Here is a 21490-nt window from a genome sequence, read left to right as displayed (position 1 = left end):
CTTACTCATTTATGTGAATTGTTCTCATGTAAGCTAATGTATTATGATTAGTTGGTGCTTTATGGAAAGAGGTGCCTCAATGCTTGTATGTGTCTCTGGTAATTTGGGTGATAATTATTCCCCTTCACATACACAAAGCGATGTAAGATGGTGATGGGTTTTGTTCAGCTAAACAGCCTATTATTGCCCAGTTAGTTGCTTGTCTTGTTGTCTGCAGCCAGTGAACCAAGAGCCTGCAGTGCAATCCAAGAACTTTGCAATGCTGCACTTTCCTCAGTCCTTGGAAGCCAACACTTATGACGCATTTTAAACCAGAAAAACAGCTTGTTTGTTGCACTGTATCTTTTTGCAGACTAGCCAAGTAAAAGTCAGTTTCAGTGGAATTCCCTTCTGAGGCCAGTTGCCTTCTGGTGCGTTTGGTCTATTCCTTTTATTCGAAGGTTTATTAATTTTTTTTCATCTACATACAAAGATACAAATAAAGCACAAAGGCAGCATAAGGGAGGACATGCTTATGGAGCCAAACAAGCCCACAAGGGAGCATGGACTGTCCTCCACGCCTCCTGGGAAAGATTTGAATGAATTTAATCAGAGAATTAGGAGCAAGAAAAGAAGAACATGTGAAAACAGAAGCTGGTGTGACATGAAATGTGACCGAGGTGTATAAATAAAACTTTGATATCAAAGAAAAAGTGAAAGACATAATATACCGCGCTCTAAATAGCTGCAGAGTCGAGCTTCTGGTGTTCCTCTCTGTCGTGCAGACGTGTAGATGTTGTCGATTGTAACAGAAGCATTTGCTAGACAAGCTAGGTCAGGGTGTGATCCTGCAAGAGATACTGCTCTGCTCCTCATTACACACACACACACACACACACACACACACACACACACACACACACACACACACACACACACACACTCGCCCCACCTATGGCTCTGTGCTCTTTGTTGACAGCTGTGCTTGCTGCGTCTCTGGGTGTGTGCGTGTAATGTGTGTGTGGGTGCGTGCATATGTGTCCAACCCTGTGTGTGACAGAGGGACAGCAGGCAGGGGACCAATAGAAAAGCAGATTGAAAGGGGCAGGGCACGGTTTCATAGGTGCACATGGAGATGCGCACGCACACAGACAAACACACACATGCAGGCTGCCAGTATTGTTGAGTGTGTTGTGCGACAGGCAGGGAACTGAATCCTTGCCTGCTGAGTCGGAGAAAAAACTTGCAGTTTGCGTGTGTGTGTGTGTGTGTGTGTGTGTGTGTGTGTGTGTGTGTGCATGAGTGTGTGTGGACCACTCTTTTCCACGAAACAGATGAGGTGAATCCAGGTGAAAGCTCTGTCCCCATATCCTTTCTGCCCTGAAATCGATCAGATTTATATTGATTTATGGATTTCTAACACGGTGACACCAATGAAATATAACATGGAAAGAGAGAAGTAATAATTTTATTGGTGGTTGTAATTTTTTTAATGCGGTAAAATGTAATAATAAAGGTAATGACTTCCTGATTGGCTCGTTTCCAAGAAGCACATAGTTAATGTGCTTCACGTACGGTCATGTTCAGTGCTTTCTGTTGTAAAAAATTGGAGTTGTGTGTTTTCAAGCTCTCTACACATTTGTACCATTTGCTCCACGTCAGCTCTCGGGGTTGTGCCTGTATATGCGCTCACCTTCTACCTAACAAGCTAACAGCAGCTAGTAACTAGGCAAGGCAAGGCAAGGCAAATTTATTTGTATAATTCATACACTAGGCAATTGAAAGTGCTTTACAGAAGCATAAAATACATTAAAATCATACATTTCAAAGAAAGAAAGAAAGAGAGATTAGAAGAGAATAGAAAATAAAAATAAAATACAATTAAGGGAAAATTAATCTAGTAACCCGTAGATAGCTACAGCAAAGACAATAGTTTGCACTGCTACCCTGCTAAACCACAATGCTTTGTACCGTACTTTTCCACTCTTTTGTTGATATCGTGGTTACGATCAAATACATGTAGTATTGATATCAACGCAAAAACATCAACAGTCCTCGTCCTGCCCCCTTTACCCAAGCGCCACCCTTCGCGCAAACCCGTATAGAATATTTCCAGTAAGTCAGAACGTGTCAGATACAGACAGATGTGCTACATGTGAGACAACGCGACTCTGGACAATGTCTTGACCTTATTCTTTGGTCATTGTCCAGAGTTCATATGAGAAAGCAGCTTCTGTACGGTATATTCGGGGCGGGCAGCACGCTGCAGCTGTTCAGCTGGCAGAGCCACAGTCAGTGGTGAAAATGCACCTAATAATCAAATGTGATGACGTATGGCACTTTTTCGTTATTTTAAACCATTTCTCACTCAAATTTACATAACAGTAAGTACGGAAGTAAGCTGTTACTCTCGTGAAATGCTGCCCCCTGTTTGTTTGGAGGTGCTCTTGACAGGTGGCCAGTTCTTACACATTGCACCTTACATCAAAACTTGGATAATTTTAGAATATTTCAAGTCAAAGTTAAAGTAGATGATGTGTACCAGACAGCAGTGCTCTCAGCTTACTGTACATAGACTCTTCAATAACAGTATGTTCAACCATTAGTATGGTACCTTTGCTAAAGCTGGACTTTAGCAAGCTGGGTGTTTGTCTCTTGTACAAGTGTTTCTGGAGTTGTGGGTTTCTCAGTGTGGGTACGTGACTCTAAATATTGCATGTGTTTACTTTCATGTGTAAACCAGGTGTTTTACAGGTTTTACACGCCTGCATATTCCTGCGATTGTAAGTTTGTTGAGTTTGTGACAACTTAGCACAACCAAGAAAAACTGCTTTATTATCACTTTCTGTCCCCTGGGCCTCGCTGTCACATGATCGGCTGACCTGATTTTGCGTTGCCAAGGCGATGGCGTGTTTCAGGGTTCAACTTAACGCTGAGCTCCACCCCGTGACCTTGGGACATGTCTTTGTCGCCATGGTAACAGCCTCCAGGGTTACTGTAAATGAGACGGGCGTGCTGGATGGGTGCACAGAGTGTTTCTCTCTGTGCTCGTGCATCAAATTAGGCACTTTACTACGTTTACTGTCCCGGGGAAGATTAACTCTTTAACACTTTTCAGGAACACTCTGCAACACTTTCATAAAGCTGCATTCACACCTGGGTGAAACACAAGACAGTTGTAACAGTTGTTGACAGGGTGTAATTGTTGCATACATTACCGGGCACAAACGCATCACACTAATATGTTTATTATGGTGTCAAACATCTGTTTCTATGACGGAGCTTTAAGAAATCAGAGTGTATTCAGTCACATAAATATTTGTAGCATGAAATTATATTAACATTTTAACAACGCTATCAGGCTATGACCCAAACAATGAGACAACCAACAAACAAACAACATTATGTTTCCACAGAAGCACCAGTTTTATTATCAGCTCTCCATTTCATCATAATAGCGCCCGCTTTACCAGAGGCATTTGGTCAAAGTGAAACTTTGTCCACCACAAAGCGAGCCAAGCTCATGAAAGAGGCCTAAATGCCTCCAAATAACTGTGTTTTCATTTCAACAAAAAAAGGGAGGACACATGCCTCAAACCAGTGTCTCATGCGGGTAAACAAAGCGTGGTTGCCATGCCGATGGGGCGTCGGTGTATAAATAGCACGGGTGTTTGTTCTGAATACTCCTGAGAGAGAGCGAGAGGGAGACGGCGATAGCCAGCGTGTGAAAACACGAGCACAGATATTTACATATGCACATGGTCTGCAGTTTTGCAGATTTTTTGGCTCTAAAATACGGCAAATAACGCCACATAAATGTTGTTTTTATATCGCTTTTCAAGTTTTATTTTAGGACAATTTTGTTGATTGTGTTTTAGTAGTTTAAGTAAGTGCTGAAAGATTAGTTGGCTGTCTTGCTGACTTTGGAGAGCAAATCAGAAAGATCAATAAAATTGTGGATGCAAGCGTTTAAGTGAGCAAGTTGTTTGTAGTTAGAGTGTCCCGACGCCTCAGAAGCGTCGCTGAGTTTATCATCCTGCTCTGCAAAGCCGCCGTTACAAACTGAAAGCAAATCGTTTTGTGGAAATGAACACTGGGCTGAAAGGTTAAACTGATGATTGTAATTGCATAGCAGGTAATTTGGTGATTATGCAGTGATAATTGAGCTCGAACAAGAAATAATCATATCAGGAGAAATATCATTTCCTGCTGATGTGTAGAATGAGAATGAAGAACGCTTTGAAAGTGGCGTTAGCGCTCTCTCTGTGTGTCCCTGTAGGGAATGGTGACAGCACCTGCAGACAGACAGACGTGGACAGACGGCGCAGGCTCCCGGAACGCTTCCCTCCCATTGGTGGAGAGATCCAGACTTCACACCAGGAACTGTAGCTCCAGTCAGTCGTCAGCTCTCAACTGAGCAGACTCCACCCACTCTGCCCAAGTCGCTCTGCCTCCTCTGCTCAGGTAGGTCAGAGGTCAAACCAACTGCGCCAAAGAGAGAACAGATATGTGATTTTAGCATGAATTCAAACACCGAACTGCTGTTAAACCCATCGGGAGACTGTGAACTGTAGAACAAAACTGTTTTCCAGGCCTGGAAATGGTAGAATTCATATAATTGGAAAAGAATATTTTGAATATGCATGTTTTTGACAGCACATGTGGTACACATTGGTGCACACAACGGGTGGTGAGTAAAGTTAGCAAGCGCTAGCAATTTGCTCATCCGCAAAAATGCCTATTTACTGATGTATGGCTTTCGAATGACACATATAAGAGAGAGGCAACCAGCTGTGAAAGCAACCTAAGAGAGAAGCAGGCTTAACAAACTCTATTTCATGATAAGATAATGACAGTAATAATGTGTCGTTATGACGTTGTTATTGAAACTCTTGCATTGCATGCAATGCATTAGATTGGTGGTTCCCAACATTTTTGTCTTGTGATTCGTAACAAGTTACGTGAATATGAGTTGTGACCCGTTTCTAATCAGCTAATCAGCACTTTTCCCCTGCGTTTTGAGACATTTTTGGCCTCTTTGGTTGCAGAGAGTTGACGGGTAAGAGGGAATGAGAGGAGACCTCACTCACAGGTCTCTGACATTACATGGTCAGCGTCTCAAACCTCTACCCAACCAGGTTTAAAAAGCCCAAAAGTGTCAGAGAAAAGGCAGAAAAACAGACCTATGTGTGTGCAACAGAACTATATATTTTTCCTTTTTATACCTTTAATAATCTTGCTGCTCCTCACATTTATTTTGGGACCACTTTGGGACCTGGCTTGTGTTGCCCTCTGTTTGTTGCTGATAGAGTATTTTGTCAGTATTACAGTTGTAACATAGAACAGGCAGAAGATCTGATGTGCTTATGTGTGTTTGGGTTTATGTATATTTCTGTGACCCAGAGGATAAACTTTTCTGGGCCCCTCTGAGCTCCTATTCTCCTTCCTCCTTCCTCTCTCCTCTTCTCTTTGTGATATGTCTTTTGATTACAGTCTTTGCTTTCTTATTCTTCACAGTGACCCTCCCACTGATGTCTCTCGGCTCAGATTTGCCGTCTCCTCTCCCTCCCTCCTCTTTTTTCCTCTTTTCTGTGTCCTCGCCCTCCGCTGTATCTATTGAAGCCCCTCTGCTGGTCCTTTATCTGCGTCTCACCAGCTGTGTGTTGAAGCTCCATTCTCTCCTATGAGGGAGAGCCGAATGAATAGAAGGGCTTACAGTGAGAAAGCCAATCCCTGCCTTTGGTCTCATTGAACACATCTCTTTACTTCTCTCCTCTCCTCCGTCCTCTCCTGTCCTCTCCTCTGTCCTAAGACTCTGCTGTGACCAATCCCGTCTCCTCCGCCTCCTGCTGTTTGCTGCTTCCACTGTCTCAGTTGGGCTGTTATTTTTAAGGAACATGTGTTCCAGCACAGAAAGGGAGCACAACCAAAGTACAGACTGGATTATTTGGCACAATTTTCAATGAAACTACAAACAGTCAGAATTTTAATTAGGTGGAAAAAAAATCACAAAACCCAAAGAGAACTGCCTTCTGAGTCTCATCCCAGTGGCAGCATACCTCCTGACTTTTTACTAAACAGTTTTTTGTTTATCACCCTTCAGCGATATACAGTTATGCTTGACTCACCAACAGCATCATTAGATTTTGCTGTGAGGTACTTCGCGGTGCTTGGGGACTTGCTTCATAACTATACAAATATGTTTTGAAGTGCAGACTAATTAGTTTATTAATTTAACTTTGTACCAATTCAGAGAGGAGTAGCGAGGAGGGGGTAAAAGAAGTAGAGCTTCTGAGAGGAAAAAATATAAAGGAAAGGTAAGATTTAGATGAAACAGATGCAAGAAAAGCACATAATTAAACAAACTGCTGCCTATAAAGAAGTTGATTTTCTGTTTCTTTCTCACTCACAAAGATTCAACCTCTCCCTGCCCTTCGTTCCCTCCCTCTTCTCTCTCCTCCCTGTCTCCTCCTTTCTTTACCCATCAGTCTCGCTGAATGGAAATTACACATTTCACTCCCATGCTTCTTTCTGCTTCCTCTCTCTTTTGTAAACTCGCTGTTGACAGTTGCCTTTCTCCGAGCAGAAAGCCTCAGAAATGAGCAGATGGAGGGCTGACAGTCTAGAAGCTCAAACAATGACGCTGGGCGGCAAGTCGTGGTGATCAACACGTCAGAAAATAGCTGTTAATGGGGGAACCTTATACAGTCTGTCAGTCATCTGTATATAAGGGATGGACCCATTTTTGTCTTCCTGCCTGCTGAGGATGTCGAGTCCAATCACCTAAGACTTGACATGTGTGTTCAGATGTTTGACACGTGCCTTATGCTGCATCCTGCTTGGCTTACAGAGAGTTCAACGGTGGAGCAAGCTGATGTTACTAGACAGCTAACATTGCATGTCATGAATAATACACTTTTTATGGATGTGGGTTGTTAAGGTGGTGCTAATGAGGCTCCTGGTTTGCTTGTGAGTGCTAAGAATGTCTATTTTTTTGAGTTTATGTTGAGTCTGCTGCAGGTGTTTGGAAAAACGGGTGTGGAAAAGAAGACATGGGGTTGTTTTTGACAGATCTAAGCTATTTAATTTGTCTGTTTTTGAGAAAAAAAAAGACCATGTTAGTTTCTATTTAGAGCAGGGAGATATGAAAAACAAGATATCACATTAGCAGAAGAATTTCTAGCAATGTCTGTGTAGTTTTGGAGAATCACATGTCAGGGTGTATTATTGACTGCTGTTTTCTCCAGTTAGAGAATATCACTAGTTTAAGTATTTGAGGATACAGCAGTCAGTGTGCTACTGTAAGTCAGTACTCTGCTGCTGAGTAACAGGTTTGCTCAGACAGAATGGCCAGAAATAATGACGGAAATGTATATTTTATGGTAATGCCTTAACTTTCCTGGTAAATTCTTAATAATTTCTTTATAATTTCCTTGCAAGTTTCCTAGAAATAACAATACAATGTGGTACATAACCAATGAGTCTTTTAGTCAAGGCACAGTAGATCAGCAAAACATGCAAAAATATGAAATTTGTCTTCAGAAAACAGCTCGGTTCATATGAGAGATAATGTTTGTAACAATAATTGAATAAGGAATATATACTCATGTGGGTTTTTTCATACAGTTAGTCCCAGATTACATCGTTCTTTCAAGGAAACTTCCCTGGAATTTAAGATTACATTGCAGACATGTACAGGTGACTTGGTGACTGTGGCCCTGTACAGAATCCACAGACATCAGGAGCAAGATCAGCCTTTTCTCTGCCGTTACTGGAAGTGTCACATTGATCCACTCATTAAGTTTCTTACATTGCGGAAAGGCTGTAACTTTAAATCCAGATAATACCTGGGGCACTTTTGCAAATTATGCTTGGCTTTTACTTCAGCATTCAGCAGGGCCGTGCTGTGATATTTTATATGCCAAGAGAAAGCGTAAACTTCTCTTGCCGGGGCGATCTGATTGCTTTATATTAACTTTATATTTTCAGAGATTGATTTTTCTTTTCCATTTGAAACTGAAATGACTCCCACCCACTCTCTCATGGTTAGACTCAGTACAGCCTGCAGCAACAGCTCACAGTAATCTCAAAGACGTCAAATTACCAATTAACCCAGCAATGCTCCCTATAATAAAGCTTCAGAGGAGCCTCAAGATGTCCAGCAATGCCAGGGGTTATCAGTCCAAGTGCTGTGTATTAAGTGAACTGTTCTTGTTGTGTGACATTAGACTGCACAGGCAAGGGGGTTAAAGTATATATTGTTTGTTTTAGCCTGCTGAAGGTTAGCATAAATGCCATTTCAATGTCACATATGCAAGAAATTCAGTTTCCTGTTGTAAGAAACCTGTTACATTTTGTGCAGCCTGCTTCCTTCAGAGGGTTAAATAACCTGAGTAAATGGAGAGGTCCCCCCTTCGTCTCCCTGTGTGTGAGCATGGATTTCCCCTTCTCTGTTTTCTTGTAATAGCTGCGCTCTGCTTTATTTGATCTGGGCCCCCGCTTTCATAGTAGGATTGAATTGGGTCTGGAGAGCAAGGGAAACACACACTCGCATACACACACACCTGAGACTGCCAACTGCTACAGCAGCTGCCCCAGAATGAAGGAGGGAGAGAGATATAGAGGAGGGGGAAGGAGGGAGGGAGAGAGGGAGGTGGAGGAGGGCCAGCAGGAGAGTAGTAAGATACACAAGAATAGAAGAGGTGGTGAGAAAGGAAAGAAAGGGAGAGCCAGCTAATAAGAAGAAGAATGTGGATTGTTGGAATGAGCCATGCCAGAAAATTAGCATCTGAAAATGAAAGCATCATCCAATGTGGTGCAGGCCACAGACAAGCACAGGGAATTAATTAAATCAAGACACTTTTAATCTGTATCTCTCTTTCTTCCTTGTATCTTCTGTCCTCTACCACCGCTCGCCTCCCGACTGTCTCGCTCACACTCACTTTTGTCTCGCCGTGCCTCCCGTCTCCGCACACACGCTGTCCGATATACACGCATCCTGTGGCTGTCTCTGCACACTAAGCAATTAGTTAATTACCTCGCCCAGCGTTGCAGAGTCCGTCCACACTGATTTTTCTTTCTGAGTTACTAAGAGGAGAAGAGAGAGGAGAGGAGGCAGGCAAATGAGGAGTGGAGGAATGAATGAAAAGAGAGGCATTCTTAATGGGAAGGGCTGACCTGAGACTGACGATTGTGCAGGTACTAGAAACTCTTGGCAAGAGAGAAGACCACAATGAAGTGCTTTTGAACACAATTTGTTTGAAAGTATCAACCCATGCTCATAAAACCGTATCATATCTTTGTTAAGACACTTGTAAGAATATTTCCTTAAGAGTCGAGTTCTGCACAAGCCCACATGAAAACATCTGAAAGCACCTGACAGCACACTCAGATCTGCATGTGGAGAGAAAAGGCATGCATGATCCCTCTGTCTTGCTCTGCCCGACAGAGCCGTTATGTCACAGTATTGATAAAAATAGCCTTTTGTGCTCGGTGGATACAGTCATAAAAGGTAGTTTCAGGGAATGATATCTGCTCTTTCAGTTCTGAGAAGCACAAAATAAAAATCAATTGAAGCAGAATAGCTTCTGCAGCAGCTCCGTATGTTCCACACAGCCTGTTTGCAGAGCAGACATGTTGAGTCCGTGCTGGAGAAAGACCATTTTTCCATCTCTCCTCCTTCACAATGTGCTTACACCTTAGCCACATTAACCGTCCCTCTCGCTCCGTCCGTCTTCCTCTCGTCCTGTGCACCAGCACAAACGCCACCTGTTGCTGATTGGCTGGAATAGTGTTGTTCGTTGTTTGTTTCCCATTGACAGAGCCAGGGCTGTGTACAGAAACCGGATTTATTTTTCAGTGCACACACAGAACAGACAGACCATGAGGAGATATTCACTGAATCTCAAACTCACTGAATATCAACAATCCATAGGAGCTAATCAGCATGCGCTTGTCTGCTTGACTCGACCACCGTGTTCCATTACTCTGTCCTGATAAACATCACTGTGCCGCCTCTGCAAGCGTTCGTGATTCAGAGTGTTTGTTAATACGGCATATCTGCGTGTGCGTACACTGTGCGTGGATGTGCGTGCGCTGCGGACTCAGCCTTCAGTAGTTTGTGTTTGCAAACCACAACATGCTGAAACGCATGTGTAAGTGAAATGTGAAATGTCATGTGGACCTGTGGGGTATTGACTGGAATTCAGCCATCAGCATGGAAAAACATGTTGCTGTAGGTCGTTACTAATGAGCCATACATGAGCTGGAACATTATGTGTGTGTGTGTGTGTGTGTGTGTGTGTGTGTGTGTGTGTGTGTGTGTGTGTGTGTGTGTGTGTGTGTGTGGATGGGTGCGTGGGAATGGGGGTGGATGCCTGCGTCTGCATTTTTGTGGTGTGTACTGTATCTTTGTGACTTAGTACATCGAAGCATTTACTCTTAAATTCGTGTTTAGGAGGCAGACAAAGTGTGTGTTTTAAGAACTTAAGAATTGTGTGTGTGTGTGTGTGTGTGTGTGTGTGTGTGTGTGTAATTCCACTCTGTGTGGGTGCCATTATTCACAGAAGAGTGCTTGTCTGCCTTCGGCGTGATTAATCCACTGTCCTTCCTAACTCCGACCCACTTTTGTTGCTCTTTCCTTTGTTTGCTCTTGATTCCCTTCTGCTTTATAGCATTAAGCAATGAGTAATGATGACTGACATCATCTCTGGCTAGGCTAGTGCCGACTAATTGGCCAGAGCGATCTGATTGTATTAGATGTTATTCCTTTAGGGTATTCCCTGTCCTCCGCCCCCGCCTTGAAAGATATCCCTCATTGTTTGCATGGAGCCGCATATTGCTTTTGTGTGGCCTTTGTTTCGGTGTTATTGTATTAATAGTGGAAATGTATTAATTGTTTAAAAGGCTTTGTGCATTTAAAAGTGAATAATGTTAAAAGCTGTGATTTCTGACGAGCTTTGTCTGGTCTAGTTAATTGCCATCACTGACAATGCACAGTCTCAGGACACTTGAAGGATATTACAAACGCGCTACGGGGACAATAATATACCACTGGAATGTCTTTGGTTATTGTGTGGGTGCTCTGGGTGCTCATGTGAGAAAGCAATAAAGGTTGAAAAATGAAGTTGCGCCTAGATTTACTAACAGCCCTGAGAGGCTTTTTCCTCCACTCAGATCTCTCTCTTGTCTTCTCCGTCTTCTTCCTTTCACAGCAGCCGCTCTAAAAGCCACCTTTTCAAGAGAGGTAAAATGATTACAGTAATGGATGCCCCCCACTTCAACCTTTCTCTTGCTCTCCTTCACAGTCACTACTCTGTACATTCTGTTCTGTGCATTAGTGTGGCCCCGGGAATGCCCTTACTCTCCGCGGCTTAATGCAATCACACCTCCAGTGCGAGTGCACCGAGAGGGAGACGGTGGAGAGGAGAGATGAGAATATATAGGAGGACGCAGAAGGGGGACTGGCAGGTGGCGACAGGCAGGAGTGATCACATCAGAGGATGATAGTTACCTGGAGACAGGACAGAGAAGTCATGCAAATTAGATAATTTACAGGTTCTCCCGTCAGTCGAGTGCCTGTGTAGTTTCCTGGCATAAATGTCATCTGTACAATCATGGAACCACTAATTTGTGTCTAAGTTTTCAAGGCTGGAATGCAGGAACGTCTGTGAATACCAGTCATGAAGCGCTGCAATGGATGAGCTGAAACGGTGGTTTGAAATACCCAAGACAATTATTTCACTTTTTATTTTTTATTTTCGTTTGCCCTACAAATTCACTGAATCCATAAGAAAGCTTCATACAATCAAAGGAAAGTTCTGCATGAGATTGTGGAACTGTTTTGTGTATTTTCACATTAAAATGATGGGAGGATAAAAAGCAGCGCAGAAGAAAAAAAAGCACCTCAGAAGCAACAAATGAAATTGGTTCCCGGATGTTTTTATTCATTGTACGCCTGGATGTTCTGAAATAGTCAGGAGTTCATGATGACAAACACTTTTCCCCCAGGAGGAGTTGAGCTCGCTTCAGCAACTTCAGCTTTTAGTAAGATGAATGAGGATGGCCTTTGTGGTGCCTGTGAAGTCCTTATGCTGAGACCTATAGAGGACTTATTGCTTTTACAACCAGGCTTTATGATAAAGTGCCACCTCTCTGACCACCCACTCTCTCCCACCTACCGTTGGCTCTCCATATCTTGCTGTCTCTCTGTGTGTTACTCTGTCTGCGCACCTTGTTGCTTCTGTTGTCTTGTTCTTTTTTCATCCTCTCATTTTTCCCCCTTTCATCTCGCTGTGTGTCATTTCCCTGTCAGTTTCCCTCTTCTCTTCTCTCTATCTCCCTGTTGCTGACTTTGCCACCCTCTCCTCTTGCCCCCTCCCCTTGATAGTTAGCAGCCGCTCCTTTTTAATGTCATTTATGTCAGTTTCCTTTTTCTCAAGTGGTTGGCATGGCTGAGCAGACGCTGAGTGGTGTGTCTAATTGGCAAATTGGTCCATGTTCGTGATCTGATGATATGATACCTGAGCTGTTAGCTCCAATCACTGCCTCCCACCCTCGGTGATAATTACCTTGAGAAAACCAGTCAAGTTGGCATGACAGGAGCCGGGGAGGCAAAAAGACTGGGTTTGTGCCTGCTGGTGATGATGAAGATACCTTGTTTTACAGTTGTACACACAAACACATCAGCATTAATTCTTTAGAAGTATGTAATATGTCTGTGGTACTTTTCTTTTTAATTATCTATAAAACAAACATTTTGCGGTGGATTCTGGTTGCCAGTCTCAAAAAGTCACAGCATCATTCTTGTGCTGCGTTGTGCTGTATACACCAGACCTTCCTACCATCACACAGTTGTCAGCAGAGTCTGCACAGCAGAGTTGATGGATGGCCACTTACCAGTATCCCTATATACTATCCACTTATGCTCCTCTGCTCAATCCTTTTATGTGAGGAGAGGTGTGGGCTAATAGCCCATTGAGCTAAACTAGTTTTCCTTCACTCGGAGGAACAGAGTGAACTTTGGGCTAATGTAGAGCCCTGTGGTTTCCTCAGTGGTATAACAATGGCACTCGGCTTCGGTTGAGGGATTTTAATGAAACAGTCCAGGGTGATAGCCAGCAGACATTATTCAACGTGGACACCTGAGAGATTTTCAAAGTTGCAGTGTATGTTGGTACACCTCTAAAAAAAAAAAAAAACAATAAGTAGCCTCAGTAAAAGTGCTGCTTTCCATCAGAAACCTGTTTTTCTGCTTGTCACAGTCTTGAGTTTTTCTCAAGATGCTGTTTTCCATTTTCTTTTTTTCTTTTTTCAAGTCACGGCTTCATCCTTTGTGTTCAAAAATAAAATCCCAGAAAATAGGAAAGAAAATGCTGATCACAGTTTCCTGGAGCTCAAAGAGAGGCCTTCAAATTGCTTGTTTTGTCCAACTAACAGTCCAGTAAGTATGCTATCACACAGGACAAAGAAAATTTACTTGATTACCAAAATGGTTGCCAATTACTTTTGTGATGATGGACTAATTGATTAATTGAGTAACCGCTGTAGCTTTAGCTCCACTCCCTTCACATATCTATATGTAACATAAGTGCAGTGTCTCAACTCTGTTGGGACTTATTTGCTAGAATATATGATTTAGCCTCAATTCAGCCACATTCAACAACAGTAGATGAATTACAGTTGTGCATAAATCTTTCCAGGCCTGCACATATTTTCACCAGAAAAATGAATAAAATCACATTGTTGGACTGAATTCCCCTGATCATGAGTGCATTTGAACACCATGGCCCCTCTCAGGCAATAATCCAGTGGTGTGGTGCTACACTCTGGTGGGACTTCGTACAGTATTGTGATAGTCTTCCATAGGGAACGTGCTGTACGCATCACACAACAGCACAATGCCACTGTACATAACTGTAGGCTGTGTTGACTGTTGTGTGGGAGGTTACATAAACATACGCAGCGAGGGAGGGAAGAGCTGCCATAATGTCACATTCATGAATATGTGCAAAAAAAAGGCAAGTCTGTGTTTGAAAGAGGACATAAATCAAAAACATGTCTGAGTGAAGTTCTGTTTCTGGACTGCCGGGAGTATAATGGGGGGTCCTCACAGGTTTTTACTAAACATGATTTCTAAAAGCAGCCTAATGGTGAGCCTGTGCATTGCTCTGAGAAAGCTTCAGTGGATTTTGATTGATCCCTAAAAATCACTGAAGCACTATCACAAATGGTGACGTGAGCAGAGCAGACCTCAGACTTGAACCATTAATTAAGCTAGTTAGTTATTTACCTGCTGCAGGAGGGATGAACGCTCCGGTCTTGATTGTGCTGAGATAGCACGCAGGGTTTTCTCACCACGACTCGAGAATAACCTCTGAGCTGTTAGAAGGCGCTAGCAGGTGTGTGTGTGTGTGTGTGTGTGTGTGTGTGTGTGTGTGTGTGTGTACGTGTGTGTACAGTACACGTGTGTGCATGTGCGGAGGTGTGTGTGAATGCCTTTGACAGCAAGTATTACATAACAGAGATGCCTGCTGCTGCAGGTCACCGTGAATGACAGGAGCAGACACACACACACAGGCACACATGTAACTCATTACAAATACAAATGTGTCGTAGCTGCACACACACACAAAAACACACACACACACACACCTCCTCCTGTACGCCTTTAGTGTGTTTGCTCTCTCTCTTTCTCTTATCGTTCCATCTGGTCTATTTGATCTGGAGCCTGATTAGCTGAAAGATTTTTTTATATTCACTGTATATGAAGAAATCTTTATCCACAAAACAGTAAGATTCCTCTGCTTGACATCGTCAGCTGGTTTATCTTTCGAACAGTGGCTTTCAGAGAACTGCGTTTGTTTCCCTCCCAGTGTCTTTTTGCGTTTTGAAGTGAACCTGCGCAATTCCTGGACAGTGTGCACGCAAATGTGCATGAGCACACGTGCAGACATGCTTCTCAACTGCAGAGAGGCAAACACACACTCGCAAACAGACATACGCAGTCCACCTACACACACACAGGGATCCATCTGTCTGTTTCTATGTGTAGGACTATTGACTTATGTTGCTACTCACACACACACACACACACACACACACACACACACACACACACACACACACACACACACACACACACACACTGGAGCCATGGAGTTGCCAGCTTTGTGGAAGTATTTTTAGACTGTGTTGGTAGTAGTGTTTTTTGCACTCAGGCGCCGAACAAGCTGGACTCTGTAAACTTGAAAAAGACTCCTGATGTAAACATGTAATGCAGACCGTTCCTCAGCCCTCTCCTCCCACTGCACCAGCTGTACTAATGAATCTGCATTACTCCTTTAATAGAAACCCATGCCTGCAGAGCTGCCCTCATCCTTTTACAAGCCCTCTCACCAATGCACACGTACAGAAGAGGCACAGCATTTATGAGTGGATGACGTGCCATGTGTGCAGGACGCACGGGTCCGGTTTGGGCACTGATTCTATTCTAAATGAAGCAGGAGTTTGTGAATTATTGAAGCGCCTGTCCTCTTTCTCTGCTCCCTCTCCATCTCTTTCTCTCTTCTCTCCCTCTTTAGATCTAATTTTTCTCACACACACACACACACACACACACACTCTTATCTTCCCTTGCCCCTTCCTTCCTTCTATTTTCCTCTTTTAGTCTCCTCTATTAGATAAGCAGGAAGGAGGGTCAGCTTTATTTGTGAACCGGTAGTTCAGTATGTGTGTGTGTGTGTACATTTGTGTGATTTGAGTGATGTTGGTTAATCCAGTGTAGTCTTCGGGGACAGATTTGGCCCATATTACAGCCTGCTATTACTGCATCTAAAACCTCCTGTGCATTGAGACAGTCATTATTTACTGCCATGCGTCGCCCCAACTCCCTCACAAGCATTTTTCTTTCATAAGGCTCCACCCTGCTCTGCAACAGCAAATACAGCCAGACAGAGTTGAGATTTAATAAAAAATACTTTCACATTCAGTTACAGTACATTGGCGAAATGCCCACTCTATCAATACAAACCAATTCAGGCTATCATCATTATTTAAAGAGGAAATAGCACCTTCAACATAGTAAATCTTATTAAGTATTTATATCTTTTATTTTACAGCCTTTACACCACTCCTCGATGATAAATTGCCGGTTTTGCCTTCAGAAAAACGGAGCTTCTTCTTCTTTTTTTCCAATAGAAGAAACAAAAATAACTTAATTGCCTCCTTGTGGTTGTATCCCTCCCCCAAGCAGCCAAGTTGCAGTTACATCCATGTCTGTCCAGATACAGACAGAGACAGTGCAGTGAAGACCTTGAAGGAGTTCTTCAATGCAGCACACAAGATCTATTCAGTCACCACAGTTTCAAGATGGACATCCAAGATTAGTGTCACCAATTCAGGTTCTGACCAACTGTGTCCCCTACTGTTCCTGAGTTATGCCGTTGTGTTTTTGAACAACATTATGACGTCACAGTGAAGATGACCTTTGACCTTGTGTATTCTTGAGTTATGAGGTTACAGTCACCTTTGACCTTTGGCCATCAAACTCTAACAAGTTCATCCTGGAGTCCAAGTGGACGTTTGGGCCAGATTTGAAGAAATTCCCTCAAGATGTACTCGACCTTGGTGAGAATGGGACAGATGGACAACCTGAAACATAATGCCTCTGGACACAGCTGGCACTTTAAAGAGACTGAAAGTTCATTTTTGACCTTGAAATCAGCAGGTGACAAAATGAATCTCACCACGAGGTCCGTTTAAAAGCTGCTCATGACCAACAATCAAGAACACTACGCGCTATATACTGGCACAAAACACAAGCACAGGCTCATAAAACATGCTCAGCAGCATTTACCTCTGATGTAACGTTCTATGTGATTCATTACTATTACTGTTATTACTGTGTGGTTTGTTCAAGCACAGACAGAAAGAGAAAAAGGTGGTAATTAAAGACTGAGGGCATGATTAAACACAGTATTAACACTTATCTATGTAGTGTGACATGCACATGCAGTCCCACCATCAAACATTCAGAAGAGGTCAGATTACTACACCATGCACCACCCACTGATAATAACTGATCAGCAGTCACAGACATGTAGGAACCAGTGGGAAAATACTTGAACATATATACCCCTCTCACCCCTGTCGTTTATCACCCAGCGCTTATCGCTGACAGCGGCCGTGCCCTCTGCGCTCCCTCCCTGCTTCTCATACACACCTCCGGATAAGACAGAAGGTAGTTGTGCTTTCTCTTTGTATAGATTTGGTGTCGCGTATCAGTTGTTGGAAATGAATATTCATGTGGGGTAGCGCCGTGGCTCAGTGTTGGCAGGTCTCCATCCTGTTTTTATGACAGCCCTTGATGAATGGCGCACTAATAACCAGCACACTCCGCAGGGAACACATGCTACGTTGAGCATGTCAAATAGCTGCACTCGTGTCTTTTTTTGCTGATGTTTTATCTTAAAAGAAAGAGATGGCAGCCGGGGTGGATACAAAGGGAGGTTTGCACACAGACGTGCATGGGTGACCTTTTAAAGACTGTTTCATTACATTCTAGTCGCATTATAGGCTCTGCTACAAACGATGCATTCAAGGAAATCAGATTGTGTATCAACATATCCCAAATTTAGCACTTTGTTTAACGGCTGAATATTGATTTGCCATCAAACTAATGTGCTGGTTTCTGCAGGTCAGCGCGTAGACATCGAAGTACAATTGTCCTGTAATGTGGAGCTGAGATGATTGGTAGATCAATTGATTAATCAGCAGCAGTTTTGAGCAAACAATCAATCGATTAATCCAAAAATCTACCATCTAATGATTTGTGTCGGTATTCTTGAGTGTGTCTTTGGATTGCTGATATGGATTTCTCTCCCTCCACTCCATCTTTGTCCCTCAGTGTCTCTTCTGCCTCTCTTCCACTGCTTCCTCTGTCCTTCTCTGCTCTTCAGTATTGATATGAGCTGTCATTGGTCCAGTTATTTATGAGGCCCCTCCCTGGTATTTTTCCATTGGCTCGGGCTCTACAGTAAAATTCTTCTCTAGTCAAATCTAATCCAGAGCAGCCTGATCTTCACTTGTACAACACCCTGGCAGAGTCAGAAACAGAATGTGCCGTTCAGCGGATATGAAAAAAAATGACTGGTATGTTTTCAGCTCATGTACACGTATGAATGTTCCACAGCCTGTTTGCTCTCTATTTCTTGCTTTCTCTTGTTTTCTTCTCCTGCTCTTTCGCTCCTGCCCTCCCAGAATTGCAGCCAAAGACTCTTTCCCATAACCTTTTTGGACCTGTGTGTGTATGTCTGCGTGTGTTTCTGCACAGATCGAAACGCGTGCAGGCCTACACACACTCGTGTACAGTACAGGCCTCATTACACAGGCCTCAGGGATTTGTGTTATAGCTATTTCCTGTTTGGGGCTAGGGAGAAAGGGGAAGTAGTGAGGATGAAACATGACGTAACAACAGCGGTGGTCTTCCTGTGTGCTCTACTAGGACCTGGGTGTTACCCAGTGTTTAGTTTCATTAATTTCACCATGTGTGCAGCTGCCAGTAGCCCAGCAAAGTCAGCCATCCTTGGGCCTGTTCGACAAAAGCTATTTGAGCTTTTTGCAAAGTGTTACAGATGAATTTGGGAGTCCCGTTGCGTGCTCGAGCGTAACATTTTAATTAGCGAAACGTCTGAGTTTGAGCATAATGCAAATTGCGGCTTGCATGTTGCAAATGTGGTGAAACAGACCACAGGTCCACTGCATGTTATGAAGTTGGCCGGCTTGTTATGAAAAGGCTGAGAGGCCTAGTTGTTCTCAGCTCAAGACATGAGTGCACTCAATTTATTCAAATGTTAATATTCGTAGGCAGTGTTCATGTGACTCCTCCTGTATGACTGAATGTCAAAGTATCAACTAAAATGTGTCCATAGTTGAGATTTCAAAATAAAAGCTAGTCCTATTTGACAACATATAGAGTCTGATAAATGTGTTTACAGCCTTTTGCTTTTGTGTTATAATTTAGATATTGCCTGTTCTTTGTGCTGTTGTCTGCGGCTCTCCGAGGTTTGCATTTGTGCGTGTGTACATGTAAACACATGAAAACAGCTTTTTTGTGCTTCAGCATGTGAGGGCTTGAGAAAGGTAGTGAGGTGACACATTTCCTCTTTGTGGACTGCATAACTTCATGCTGAGGGCAATTATTTTTATTCATTATTTAAGTCCACATATTTCACACTTTTCCTGCTTTTCAGCACCGTGGGTGGTTCCTACCTGACATGCAGGAGAAATAAAATTAGCATCTCTAACACCTGAACCTTGGAACCTTGGACCCATTAGAGTCCGTGTTTTGATCCTTTTTGTGGTTTTCAAGCCAGCTGAAATCAGTTCTGCTTCATTCTGCTTATATTAAAATGCACTGTTTTTCAGCTGTCATTAAGACAGTTGTCCAGGGCCTTAACCACACTGGTTCCCATTGAAGGTTTAATGATGAAGCAGCTGCAAAAACAGTGTCACCTTGCAGCATAATATCCCTTGTGCAGTATTTTTGTAGACATCTGAAACTGAATAAATCAAATGAGTGTCAGTATTTTTTTAAACAACTATACACACATGTAAGATTACACCCAGACGTAAGAGTGTCAGAAAAAGTTAGAAATTCAGAAAATAATTATCAGCAATGGGGAAAAGCTGGGTTTCACAGTCGCAGCGTGCAGGATGTAAACTCCAATGACTTCCTCTTCGGGTGTGAAGTCATCTGCTAAAAACAGAGGCAATTTAACACCTTGCTTACGGCGTGGATCTTACACATTCACCTTGAAACAAAAAATACAGGAACACGCGCGCACTCGTGTGTGTGCACGTACGACGCTGCCGTCTGCAAAACCAAAGTGAACGAAAAGTTATCACAGACACCAGAGAGGTGCTTTTTAGCCTGAGTTGTACTGGGCATTATTATTACTTCTCAATAAAAGGTTTGATGTTTGAAAGGAGGCAGGAACAGCATGTGCATACTTCCCTAACCTGTAACGGAGACAAAAGTCATCTTATTGTGATCATATTTTAGCACATACTCTGGTCTAATTTGGACATGTTGCTTTTTGATTTGCAGTGAGATTTCTTGCTTTTTGCTGGACTTATTAGTAGCAGCAGGGAGGACGCATACTGTAAGCAAGCCTGGTAATTAAAAAGCACCTCACAGCTTCTGTATGGTGGAGTGGCAGTGCTTTCTATCATGGTGCATTTGACTCTGATATATGCAGTGAAAAAAAAAAAAAACAAGTAACACTGGTTACCTTAAAATAGACCGGAAAGCCATGCTTTTCCTCTCCATAGCAACAGTTCACTGTTGAGCCCTGACTTGGTGTTGATGGAGTGGATTCTCTCAGCACCTTATTTACTCTGTCTGCGTTGGTGTGTTCTCCTTTATGTGCATGCGTGTGTGTGTGTCTGTGTGTGCACTGTATGTCTTCCTCTGAGCGTGTCTTTGTTTATTTCTTTGACTTCCAAGACGTTGTTTGTTTGGTTGAGTCCATCTCTGAGGAAACCCAGAGCGAGAGAGGAGAGAAACAGCACTGGCAGACTTTGGCTCCAGCTAAGCCAGATAATGAAGTCGTCACTTTTTGTTGTCAAAACCCCCAGAAGACATGGCCACATAGGTATGATGATGAATTTATGTGTATACAACCGTCAATACATCTGTTTTTTTTGCAGTAATATATTTTGAACAGTTATCAAGATGAACAGTCTTGGTATGAAAAGCAAAACATGAACTCAGATACCTCCCTTTAATTCACCATGTACATGAACCCAGGAACCTAACTGCCGTAGAAGACGCTTTGTCTATTTGTAGCTGCAGGGTAGACACATGCACACACACACATGCGCACACAAACACACACACACACAGTGTGTAGTGTCAGGCACAGCAGGGGTTGCATCTCTCCAGATGGCGGAGCCGCCCACACACTGCCAGTTGTTATACAATATGTATTGTATAACAGCAGAGAGCAACAGGCCCCCTCCCGGTGCATGGAGAGGCAACACACACACACACACACACACACACACACACACACACACACACACACACACACACACACACACACACACACACACACACACACACACACAGTCATTCACTTACAGAGACAGGTGGTAAACACATAGCAGCAGTGTGGCTCTGTGCTCACACACGTACATAAAAACCTGGTATCCTCTTCAGAGACACTTTTCACAGTGTGCGCCATATTAGCCACCAGCCAAACAGCCTGTCAGCCACCAGGCATGTCAGTAATGCAGGCATTTAGTCGCTAGCACAGTCCTCTTGCTATGAAGTCATTCACATCTCCAGTCAGCAAACTTCCAGGCAGCCAGTTTCATCAGTCAGCAAGACAGCTGTTCAGTAAGCAGCCAGCCAGCCAGTGAGACGGATAATCAATTTGTCTGTTTGCCAGTCTTACAGCTGTGCAGCGAGTCAGCCAGCTGTTCAGATAACCAGGCCGTCAGCCTTTCA

General features: G+C 43.2%; 1 protein-coding gene across 1 annotated transcript in view; it reads left to right on the top strand.

The window, feature by feature from the left end:
- The window catches only part of atxn1a (ataxin 1a), an 85826-nt gene that overhangs the window by 20433 nt on the left and 43903 nt on the right, over positions 1–21490 (top strand). The window contains exon 2 of the mRNA XM_070984141.1: positions 4259–4443. The gene's annotated coding sequence lies outside the window, so the exon portion shown is untranslated. The remainder of the gene's footprint in view (positions 1–4258; positions 4444–21490) is intronic.

The sequence above is a fragment of the Chaetodon trifascialis genome, chromosome 17 (genome assembly GCF_039877785.1).
Source record: "Chaetodon trifascialis isolate fChaTrf1 chromosome 17, fChaTrf1.hap1, whole genome shotgun sequence".
Lineage (NCBI taxonomy): Eukaryota > Metazoa > Chordata > Actinopteri > Chaetodontiformes > Chaetodontidae > Chaetodon > Chaetodon trifascialis.
Note: the sequence above shows the minus strand (reverse complement) of the source record. Positions and strands in the feature narration are given on the sequence as shown.